The following is a 10,629-nucleotide window of genomic DNA, read 5'->3' as shown; positions in this document are numbered from 1 at the left end:
TTCTGCAGGGGAAATCTGAGACAGCGGTTCTATTGCCTGTTTCTCTTCAGGCTTTGAACCTGCCCGCCTGCATTGCCTCCTTCTATTCTTTCTGCCGCTGCTGACACGGGTTTGTGACCTCCCACCACTGGGTGACATTATTGATTTCTCCTCACATTCTTTGCCATGGGCTTGCAAATACTTTCATTTGTCTCAGGGACTCTGAGCCTCACCACCTTGCTTCTCATTCCTGCCTCCTCCACCCTTAGGAAAGGCTTTGCCTGTGAAACTGGCCTCTGCTACCCTCCCCAACTTTTTCATTCATGGGCTTGCTGGGCCCATCTCCTCTGATGTGCTTCTTCTCCTCAGTGGGTTCTTGTTGTCTCAGCTGCTTGGGATGCTTGTGTGACTTTCCTGACCCGGGACAGACTCCACCTGCCTTCTTTCCTCTCCCACGCTGATGAGAACCCCCATTTTACCCTGCCGGGGATGCATCCCAGCCAAAGCTCAGCAGGCTGAGGCTACAGACCCCACGCTGAAGAAGGAGTCCTGCCTCTTCCTCTCTTGGGCCTCCATCTGGGGAAGCCCCCAGGAAGGAAAGGGCCAATCTGTGGTTTTCCCTCTCTTTTCTTTCCAGTTTAACCTGCTAGTGTGCTGGGAAAGAGATCAGGCCTTTACCTGCAGAATGAACGAAATGAAACCCCAGGCTGCACATTTCTCTGTGGAAGACCAAGATAGTTAACATCAGAAGGGAATTTGGGGAGTATCTTGTTCAGCTACCTCATTCCACAGGTGAGAAAGTAGAGACAGGAAGTGAAATGGCCTGCATGAGGGCATGATGCCAGGCCCGTGGTAGTACTGTGTATCTAAGATGATTAACATATGGTTCCTGTCCTGAGCTGCTCACACTCATGGGACAAGGACACATTTACTATATTGAGTGGACAGACATTGCTACCTACTGATTAACTAGTCCTCTCTCATAGTTTCCTTTTATTGAAGTCCTCCACCTCTCCAAGAGCAATCTACCATCTCCCTGGAGGTCTAGCACCCAACCAATCTGTGTGTAGATCTCAAAGTGTCATCAAAGGGATCTCCAAGCCATGTCCTTTTCACCCCAGGCTGCTCCTTTACCCTCTGCCACACTTCCCCTTGGGGCTTGTGAGGATCTCCAGTGGGGATAGCATAGCTGAAGAAGATACTCCCCTGCTCTTTGCAAGGACTGAAGACCCTCTCACTACTCAGGGCACCACAGGAAATTCCCAGCACTTTTGTCAGCTCAGGGCCTCTGGAAGTCAAAAGAGACCTTTTTTTCCAAAAAATGATTTGACCTCTTTGGTCTATAATGTTACTGTGCATTGCTTGGGAGAGCCCAGGAGGTACCATAAGTTACTGAGAAAGCCCCTCTCTATTCTGCTTTTTTTTTTTTTTTTTTTTTTTGCGGTACGTGGACCTCTCACTGCTGTGGCCTCTCCCGTTGAGGAGCACAGGCTCCAGACGCACAGGCTCAGCGGCCATGGCTCACGGGCCCAGCTGCTCCGCGGCATATGGGATCCTCCCAGACCGGGGCACGAACCCGTGTCCCCTGCATCGGCAGGCAGACTCTCAACCACTGCGCCACCAGGGAAGCCCTCTATTCTGCTTTTCATTTCATGAGCCCTTATTTCTTCTACAGGAGAGATGAGGAGAAGCTGGTTAGAGATGTCCTTGGAGAGGATGAGAAATTGGTAGGAAAAAACCTGTGGATCAATCATTGAGCACTTAACTTTTCAGGATCCTACATCAGCTATCTATGACGTAGAACAGACTACTCCAAAACTCAGTGACTTAGAACAACTCCTTTACTGCACATTGTTCTGTGGGTCAGGAATCTGGGCAAGGCTCAGTGGGATGACTCATCTCCACTCTACATGGCGTCCCCTGGGACTGCTCACCTGGGGCTGAAGCATCCAAAATGGCCTCATTTTTGTGTCTGAGGCCTTGGATGTTTGTTGGGGTGCCTCAGTTTCCCAGATGGCCTCTTTCTCCAGCAGGATAGTCTGGGATTCTTTACCTATTGGCTAAGTTTAGAAAGGAAAGTGTCTGTGTAAGAGCTTACCATTGCCTCCGCTTGTGTCACTTGATGTCACCTCTTGACCAGGGCGAGTGACATGACCAAGCTCAGAGTCAGTGTGATAAGGACTACACGAGGAGGCATGATGCTTTGGGGACCATCTGCCGCCCCTAAAATACACAGTTGATCACCAAACATTTCCTTGTGGCAGAGACTGTAGCTATGCAGTTCACTTATCCTCACCCCAGCTTGCAAGACTTTTTGAATCTCAGCCCATCCACCAATACCCACTCCCTTCTTTTACCCTGTCTGCTCACATTTCAGATAGCATCCCTGTACTCCGTACTAGAGCAGGTTACTTAGTTTCCAACACATGTCAGCAAGCATGAGTAAAGAGGAGCTCTGGCCTTTTAGGGTGGGTTTGAGAAACACTCTTCTCGAAATAAAATAATCTCTAGATTTTCCATTAGTGGGCATAGTCTGTGCAGAGGCTTAGGGTGAGGTACAGAGATATGGGCACCTGGCTGCGCCCTGGCTTCAAGGGGCAAGGATGTCAGGGAAATAATATTGAAGCCATCTAGTCACATGGAGTGGGTAATTGGTCTCGGGTTGCCAAGGGAGAGTGATTCAGAGTGTGATGCTAGAGTCAGTCCTCCTGGGACATGTGATTAAACCATACTTAGTAACTCTGGAAAAACTAAGTACCCTCTCTGAGCTGCAGTTTCTACCTATGGAAAATAGGAACAATATATATCAATCAATCAACCAAGATTGTTTTGAAGATCAAATGATAACACATGTCAGATATTTATCACTATGCCTATTACATAGCAATGTCTCGCAAGCTTGACTATTTTTATTGACACTAATACAAACTTGCCCATCTCCCCACTATTCTCCTTAAAAAATGAAATCCAAAAATATGTATATCCTAGTGCAGAAGAATAGGAGAAAAAAAGGAAGAAAAAAGTGAGGAAGGAGAATGAAAGAAAGAGAGGGTAAGAGACCAAAATAAAAGGAGAGAAGACAAAAAGGAGACAAAAAAGAGAGTGGGGAATAGGAGAGAAACGGAGACAAAAAAGAGATGGCAAGGCTGTGCACACACATGTTTAAGACATCATTTTCCAAGAAGGACTCGCATCTCTGGGGTTACCCAAAGCTCACTTGGCTCCTGGCAAACCTAAAGCATTTGCCAGTGGGAGAGGCAGAGGGGTACATGTCAGAGAGTAAATGAATGTTGCCACCCTAGTGTCTGTACCAACTTAGACAGGATTCTATGGACAAAAAGGAAGGGAGTGGGAGTGGGGGAAGGGAACTATTTCTCAGAACAAGGCTGAGTGATTGGCTGGGAATTCAACCATGAGACCCAGCCCATTAATAAGTCTGCAAATAATACATACAGCTTCTCCCTACATTTCCATATCCCAAAGGAAAAACAGAACAGCCCAGCTCTCCACGTGCTTTTCCAGACCAAGTCCTTTTCAGTTTATCCCTCCTGCTTTGCACCTCTTTGGTCCCTTTCTTCCACCAGGGACCTAAGGGCTGGGTGCTGGTATGGATAGAAAAGGAAATTCTTGCCAAGAATGAGCAGGAGCAGAGTGACTTGAAAGTCCCATCCCTGATCCAAGATCCATTCTCTGTCATAACGTGACTCCTGGGCTGGGATTGCAGACTCCATCCATGTGCAGGTGGAAGAATTAGTGATGACTTAAAACCAGGATATGGATGGTGTGAAAACACCTTCTCTAATTTATGGAACTCAAAACTTGGGATGATAAAAAGTGCTCCCCTTGGCAGCAGTGGTCACAAGAACTCTCTCTGGACATCAGCATCTCCAGATCTGCCCTTCTGGTTTATGTCACTGACCACAGTGCAGGCTCAATCACTTGAGAAGGACCCTCCTCCAAAATTGTTTGTGATGATATATTTCTTTCTTTCATATCTAAGTATCTTTTAATAACTACTTAAAAAGATTTAGAATTAAGGGTAGAATATTTAGATAATAAATTCATATTAGTAATATTTTTGTATTTAGAAATCTGTGCATTTTTGATACTTTATGTTCTTATCATATTTAAGGGAATTTGGTCTATTAGAATTACAGACTAACCTTGTAACTTCAATTTACAATACGTAATTGAATGATTAATTTAGATACGAGTTTCGGTTGAAATCTTAGTTTATATCATATTCAAATAATTAAGAAAACTTAATCACTATTTTAAAAGGTTAATTTATTAGATTTATAAGAATCATTTAAGTAATTGAGAAAATTTATTGGACAAAGTTCTTTTAAGTGAAATCCAATATATTAAATTTATCAATGCAGCACAGACTGTTTTCTGTAATAAGTTTGTAACTGGGATCAAATCTCCTTAAAAAGCGATGGTTGAACTCACTAGCTCCATAATGAGAACTGTAAGATGTATAAATCAAAAGTAATAGATTAAAGAAAAACTAGATTTTTGAACGTGGACCCTTAATTAATAGAATATTTTTAAAATTTAATTTTAAAATGACCTCTGACTAACATTTTCTGCTCATAAAAGCTACCTGGAGAGCATAAAAGACATTACATTAAGATTATTTTGTTCATGGTGATTATCAGCGTATTGGCTTTCTATTGCTGTATTTAAAAATTACCTCAAATTGAGCAGCTTAAATGAATGCCGGTTATTTATTAGCTCACAGTTTTCATGGGTCAGTAATCCAGGCACAAGTTCACTGGGCCCTTGTCTCAGGGTTTTACAAGGCTGCAATTGAGATTTCAGGCAGGGCTAGGGTCTCATCTGAGGATCGAGGTCCCCTTCCAAGTTCACATGAGTGTTGGCAGAGTTCATTTCTTTGCAGCTATAGAACTCACAGTGGCTTGCCTCTTCCAGGTCAGCAAGAGAAAGCATCTCTAACTTCTAAACACTGTTTTAGTTTTAGCTTTTTATTTTATATTGGAGTGTAGCCGGTTAACAATGTGGTGATAGTTTCAGGTGCACAGCAAAGAAACTCAGCCACATATACATGTATCCATTCTCCCCCAGACTCTCCTCCCATCCAGGCTGCCAAATAACATTGTGCCATACAGCAGGTCCTTGTTATAAACCCTGTTTAAAGAGTTCATCTGATTAGGCCAGGCCCATCCAGGATAGTCTCCCTCTTAATTAACTCAAAGCCAACCGACTGAGTGAAAGGAGGAAAGAAGTAGGTGAGGGAGATTAAGAGATAGAAACTTCCAGTTGCAAACTATGTAAGTCATAGGTATGAAATGTGTAATGTGCGGAGTATAGTCAACAACTATGTGGAATCACTGTTTGGTGATATATTGTAACTAGACTTCTCACGGTGATTGTTTTGAAGTTTATAGAAATATCGAATCACTATGCTGTGTAACAGGGAATAACAGAGTGTTGTAGGTCAATTATACTTCAAAACAAACATACAAAGAAACTCATAGAAAAAGAGATCAGATCTGTGGTTACCAGAGGCAGAGGGTGAGGGAGGAGGAATTAGATAAAGTCAGTCAAAAAGTACAAACTTCCAGTTATAAGATAAATAGTACTAGGGATGTGATATACAGCATGATGTATATAATTAACACTATGTTATGTATGAAAATTGTTAAAAAAGTAAATCCTAAGAGTTCTCATCACTAGGAAAAAGTGTTTTCTGTTTTTTAATTCTGTTTTTTAAATTTCTCTATATGAGAAGATCACTAAACTTATTGTGATAATCATTTCACGAGGTATGTAAGTGAAATCGTTATGCTGTACACCTTAAACTTACACAGTGCTTAATAATATGTCAATTATATCTCAGTAATACTAGAAAAAATAAAATAAAATAAAACATTTAAGAAAGCCAACTGATTAAGGTCCTTAATTACCTCTGTGAAAGTCCATTTACCTTGGCCCTATGACGTGACAATCACAGGAGTGACACCTCTTCATACTCACAAGTCCCACACACACTCAAGTTGGGAGGAATTCTACAGTGTGTGGATGCCAGAGGGCGAGGATGTTGGGGGCATCTTAGATTTCTGTCTGCCACAGTTAATAACAGTATCTTTCTTTCTTTACCATGGACCCCCACAGGGCATCACGTCTACCACGCTATCTTCCTCACACTCACCTCTCCTCCTCACATCCTATCAATCAGAGTACGATTGATGCTGTGTCCCCATCATTTCTTGACCACATACCTTCTTCTCTAGAACCACCGCTTCTACCTGGGTTCATTTAAGGCCTTATCTCTTGCTGGCCTTTCAGTGTTACCAACCTGGTTTCCTTGTGTCCACTCTGATCTCCTCAATCCCTTCTCCATCCTGTAGCCAGGGAGATCTTCCTTCAGTGTAAATCTGATCACCTCATTTCTCAATTTACAATCTGTGGTATGATGGTTACATTTCAGACTTCTTCCTTGCATGTTTTTTCCCAGTCCAACCCCTGCCTTGTTTCTAACTTCACCCCTCTCCAATCTCTCTTCTACAGCCTACTCCCTATGCATTTCTTATGTTGTTATCATTCCAAACTGTTGCAACTTCCCACATGGGTCAAACCTCATACTTGTTTTCATGACTCTCTCTGCCTGGTAGTTCTGTCCCACACCTGTAGTGGTAGGTCTGTGTCCATCTGGTAGACCCTCAAAGACTTGGCATGAGGTTAAACTTATCTCTAAGGACTTCCATACTCTCTACTGGTGCACTTGACTTTTTTTTTTTTTTTTTTGCTCCAGTCCCTCATAGCCTGTATAGACATTATGACCCTGTAACACTTTACTGCATATATCTGTATAATAAATCTATATCTATCTATGTCTTTCCATCTTTCTCCTAGATAACAAGACCCTTGGAGACAGAAACAGTTTCTTTTTTATTGTGGTAGCCACAGTAACTGACATGGTGTTAAGGATATAATAGACAATTTATGCTTTTTAATAAAGGAAGGAACCAAGAAGTAAATAAAAGGCTCAATTCTCAGAACTTTAGTTTTCTTAATGAAGGTGATATGATCTATAACCCAGGGCTAACATTAAGTACTAGGGTTGTCTCAAAGTCTGTCTTTGTTGCCAGTATAGCTCAGGGATGGCAGGAAAATTGACTCCATCTGTATGTACTGAATCTTTTAGAATTATATGGCATGGCTTGGCATGAAAAATTAGCAGAATTGTAACAGGACGACAATAGCTTTCTTCATGATAACAAAATGTAGCTGTGGTGGCCATGTGGCTGTGTCTCACAGATCTCCTACTGTAGGAAGCTTAGTTGACTGAGGGCCTTGGATGCTGCATTCTAAAATCCATCACTGGGGCTTCCCTGGTGGCTCAGTTGTTAAGAATCTGCCTGCCAATGCAGGGGACACGTGTTCGAGCCCCTGGTCTGGGAAGACCCTACATGCCATGGAGCACCTAAGCCTGTGCACCACCACTACTGAGCCTGCACTCTAGAGCTTGAGAGCCACAACTACTGAGCCCATTTGCCACAACTACTGAAGTCCGCTCGCTTAGAGCCCATGCCCTGCAACAAGAGAAGCCACCGCAATGAGAAGCCTGTGCACCTCAATGAAGAGTAGCCCCCAATGCCACAACTAGAGAAAGCCTGCACACAGTAACGAAGACCCAACACAGCCAAAGATAAATAAAATTAAAAAATAATAAAAAAAGAAAATTCAACTGAGTAAAATTTAAAATAAATAAACAAAATCCATCACTGTGTTTGCTCCGAGGCCAAGCCTCCCACACATTGCTCCCAGCTAATGGTTCAGTGCACTGGGACTAAGACAGATCCATTTCTAGGAATCCCAGGATTGCTCTGTCAGCTCATTTCAGCTCAGCGATTCCCAAACGGCTTTGCCAAAACTTTCTTAGACTTCGGGACAATCTAGGACGCTTTACCCCAACACTCCTTTCCTCTCTCCTTCACAAAGGATTAGACTCGCTTTCTGGTCTGCAGGCTCTCCCAGCCTTCTCTAGGTCTTTTCTGATTTCCTTTCACAGAGGCATTTCCCCTTATAAAGTCCTTGCATGTTTAAACCCATCTTGGCATCTTCTCCTTGGAGAAGCCAGACCTAAAAAGCAGTATACTATAAGGACATTTTTGTTTTCTGTGAGTTAATGCTTAGCGATAATAGATAGTGTCCTTCTGGCTTAACTGTGGTCAGAGAAATGAGGAAAGGACTTTTGTCCTTACTTGGGAGAGAGTCTTAAAAAAGAGGGAGAACTGGGAAAAAGCATGTCAGTGGTCATGCAAATCAGCGAGGGAGGCTGTAGGGGGGAAGGAAACAGGATAGTGTCGGGACAGACTGCTTTTCCTCACCCAGAGAATTTCCTTAGAGAGCGCATTTCTACTCTGACCTAAGCAAGCTTGTGTTCCCGAACACACACACACACACACACACACACACACACACACACACACTTCTTGTATCATTCAAGGTCCAAGTAGGAAAGGAGAATTTAAGAACGAGCTGTTTCCGGAGACCCTGGCATGATTTTCAAAAGTAGTGAAGAATGGTGCCGTATCCTCCAGGTTAGTCGTATCCAGGAGTGAGGAAGGAGCAAGAGAAGGGAGCGGATACTAGAAAACAGAGGAAACATAGCCTTATAGGAGTTACAAGCTTTAATGGAGAAATACAGCTGTCTACAACATTAAACACCCAACTATCACTCTGCTCTCTCCCTCTAATCTCCTGTTGATATCCCCAGTGGCTAAATCCAACCAGAAGCCAGAAAGCATAAGGTAACTGATGCAGTCCATACATTTGAGGATGTATAAAGCAGAGTAGAAAAGAATGGGTACTATCTATGGAGGACAAAAGGCAGATATATCTCAAACACCCCAAATAGAGGTGTAAAATTTCAGAGGGCATGCCTGGAAGGCTCAAAAAGAACAAAGAATGGAGCTCGTCCTGGGTTGCTGTTATGTCCACTTTATTTTTTAAAACATTGACCAACAATTTTCTGGTAACCACTTTTCAAAGATTTTAATATGAAACTTTTGCAGTGAAGTTGAAAATGCATGGATTTGGTTCCACTCTCTGGGTTGACCCCTACTATCTACGTTGACCTCATTCTCTGGTGTACAACATCCTCTGTGTTGACCCTCACTCTCTGGGTTGGCCCCCACCCTCTGACCAGGAACAGCTGGCTGACACCCCACTTACTTCAGTTCCAGAGCAGATCTAGCAGTCCTTACCCTTGGCTGAGAAAGAGCACAGCTCCGTGTGTCTGGAAGGGGCGGCCCTCAGCAACGACCCTTTTTAGAGCATTGCTAAGATCAGTCACCTGGCTTCCCCAGCATGGCTCATCTTCACGGCTCACTGAAGACGGCGGAGGAAGAAAATGTCACCAGCCTGATAGATATCGCAGTCTTATCACCCACATGTGATGCCAGCAAATCTAAAAATAAATATGTTTTCAGGTGAGCTGGGATGACGCGACCTGTTGAGACCTGAGCCCACATCATGGTTGGTAATATCCACCTTCACACCTCAGGTGGAACCCACAGCTCCACTCAGTCCTGGACACAGAGAGCTGGAAGGGACTGGCATTCATGAACTAGAGGTGATGGTAGAGGGAGTCCTCTCACAGTGAGTTCTCTCTGAATGAACCTGATGGACTTGGCCCGAGAAGGTGAAGAAAATATTCACCAGTTGCTAGAGGGGGATAGGGTTTGCAGGTTCATTTTGCTGCACTGGTTGCCTCCTTGGGCCAAGCCCTCTGAACTCTGATGTGAGCAACACTTCCCTCTAATAAAGGTTGTGTTGTTGCCCCTCTGTGCCTGCCCTTCACTTAGGGTTGTGATCTCAAACTCTGCAGCACATTAGAATCACCCAGGGAGCTATTAAAAACCCAATGAGTAGGCTGTACTCTACACTAATTGAATCAGAATCTCTGGAGTAGGACCCAGGCTCCATTCAGTGTTTTATAAAGTGCCCAGGGGATTCCAGTGTGTCACTAATGTACTGAGGTAGGACAGCCAACTTTGAAGTTTCCCCAAATCTTCCCTTCTTGCCCCAATTCACTCACAGCTAATTCCCATTCCCTGAGCTTCTAAGTCATTCACTCTCTGACCAGTCTTGCCATCTCATTTAGAGTCCACATCTAGGTTTATGCTCCTTCCACTTCTTCTGAATTTCAGAGCCAGAAGTGATCCTTGAATCCATTTGACCTGAAGTCTTCATTGAATGAATAGAAAACTTGAGGTGCAGGAGAGGAAGGTCAGGTGGTTTGGTAAAGTGAAGAGGGGTCTGGGCCACTTCCTGCTCTAACTGCTTTTCAGTGCCTGGAAATCCCCTCAGTGGTCACTGACCCCCTCTGGGAAAAGCAACAATCTGTTGGATTGACTTTCTGGAAAGGCAAGCTGTGGTCAGATTATGGGAAGACTTATGGAGGGAAATCCACATCAAGGATTTATTAAGAGTTAAGATGGTAGGCAACGGGGAGCCACTGAAGATTTGAGAGTATCAGAGTGCTATGCCTGGAGCTGAGCTTTAAGATGATTATTCTGACAGTGGTGGTTAGGATGGAGCAAAGGGAGACTGTTGGCCGTAGAACAAGTTAAGATACAAAGCCAAGGCAAAGCAGAGTCAAGCAATTCTGAAGGAGGT

Source organism: Phocoena sinus, chromosome 7 (assembly GCF_008692025.1).
Source record: "Phocoena sinus isolate mPhoSin1 chromosome 7, mPhoSin1.pri, whole genome shotgun sequence".
Classification (NCBI taxonomy): domain Eukaryota; kingdom Metazoa; phylum Chordata; class Mammalia; order Artiodactyla; family Phocoenidae; genus Phocoena; species Phocoena sinus.
This window is presented reverse-complemented; position numbering follows the sequence as displayed.